We start from the raw sequence: 2226 nt of genomic DNA on the forward strand, positions 1-2226 counted from the left end.
TTGCAGCCCTTAACACATTCCAATGGAAATTAAACCTAAAGAAGTGTATCTTTGGTGTTCCTTCTGGTATACTACTTGGCAACGTCGTCAGTCACGACGGCATACGCCCTAACCCGGAGAAAGTCAAAGCTGTCTTGGACATGAAGCTGCCCAAAAAGGTGAAGGATGTTCAAAAGCTTACCGGATGCATGGCCGCTCTCAGCCGTTTCATATCAAGATTAGGCGAAAAGGGATTACCGTTCTTTAAACTGCTCAAAGCATCCAAGAAGTTTGAGTGGTCGGAGGAAGCAGACGCTGCCTTCACACAGCTGAAACAATACCTTACGTCACCTCCGGTCCTCACTGCTCCCAGAGAAGACGAAACACTCCTGCTTTACATTGCGGCGACTAATCGAGTGGTCTCCACTGCCATGGTGGTCGAACGCGACGAGCCCCGCCACGTCTACAAGGTACAGCGCCCAATCTATTTCATCAGTGAGGTGCTCAATGAATCCAAGACTAGGTACCCACAGATCCAGAAATTGATCTATGCCATACTGATAACATCCCGAAAGTTGAAACATTACTTCGACGGATATCGTGTGATGGTCATGACTGAGTACCCTCTGCGAGACATAATTAGCAACAAGGATGCGAACAGATGCATCGTCAAGTGGGCAATGGAGCTATGCCCCTTTTCCCTAGAATTCGCAAGCCGTACTACGATCAAGTCTCAGGCACTCGTCGATTTCATCGTTGAGTGGACAGACTTAAGCACGCCTACCTCTCAGGGGCCCGACGAGTATTGGAAGATGTACTTCGATGATTCTATCAACATCGACGGTACAGGAGCATGAGTCCTTTTCGTGTCACCATCCAAGGAGCAGCTCCGGTACATCCTCAGGATTCATTTCCCAGCATCTAATAATGCCGCTGAATACGAAGCATGCCTACATGGTTTGCGCATTGTGGTCGAGCTCGGTGTTAAACGTCTCTATGTCTACGGAGACTCGGCTCTGGTCATCAACCAACTCAACAAGGACTGGGACACGACCAGTGAAAGGATGGATGCATACTGCAAGTCGATCAGAAAGCTGGAAGGCAGGTTTTATGGCATCGAGTACACACACGTGGTCCGGGACAAAAATCAAGCAGCAGATGTGCTGTCCAAGTTAGGATCATCCCGGGCCAAAGTCCCACATGGCGTATTCGTCCAAGACCTACTCACGCCTTCCATTGAAGAGGAAGATCCCACGGTCGACAAGCCTCTAGACAAGCAATTGGTGGCTACGGTTCCGGTGTCGAGCACCACTGAGCCATCTCCGACCACGCATGAGCCCGACTGGAGAGAACCTTTCATCAAGTACCTGACAGATGGCAGCGGTTACACTGATCAGACAGAAAACGAGTGCCTGATGCGTCGCAGTAAGCAGTATCTGCTCGTCGATGGCAAGTTATGGCGCAAGAACGCAAAGGAGGAAATCTTGATGAAGTATATAACTCGGGAGGACGGCGAACATCTCCTAGACCAAATCCACTCCGGCTCCTGCGGCAACCACACAGCCTCGAGAACGCTGGTCGGTAAGGCTTTCCGAGCGGGTTTCTATTGGCCGACAGCGGTAGCTGATGCAGAAAAGCTAGTCCGGCACTGTGAGGGTTGTCAGTTCTTCGCCAAGAGAATCCACGTACCAGCACATGAGATCCAGACAATACCAGCATCTTGGTCCTTCGCATGCTGGGGACTGGATATGATCGGGCCCTTCAAACCGGCTCCTGGGAAATTTACATGTGTCTTTGTGCTGATCGACAAATTTTCTAAGTGGATAGAGTACATGCCTCTGGTACAGGCATCCTCAGAAAAGGCTGTTACGTTCCTCGACCAGGTCATCCGCCGCTTCGGCATACCCAACAACATCATCACTGATCTAGGTACTCAGTTCACCGGGAACGCTTTTTGGGACTTCTGCGATGAAAGGAGCATAGTAGTAAAATACATCTCGGTGGCGCACCCTAGAGCTAATGGACAGGTCGAGCGGGCAAACGGTATGATCTTAGACGCATTGAAGAAGAGGATGTACAGAGAAAACGACAAAGCCCCCGGAAGATGGCTCAAAGAGTTACCAGCCGTGGTCTGGGGCCTCAGAACCCAGCCCAGTCGCAATACCGGCGTGTCGCCATACTTTATGGTTTACGGTGCTGAGGCAGTGCTCCCAGCAGATATAGCCTTCAGATCAGCACGGATAGAGA

Source organism: Miscanthus floridulus, chromosome 15, assembly GCF_019320115.1.
Source record: "Miscanthus floridulus cultivar M001 chromosome 15, ASM1932011v1, whole genome shotgun sequence".
NCBI lineage: Eukaryota > Viridiplantae > Streptophyta > Magnoliopsida > Poales > Poaceae > Miscanthus > Miscanthus floridulus.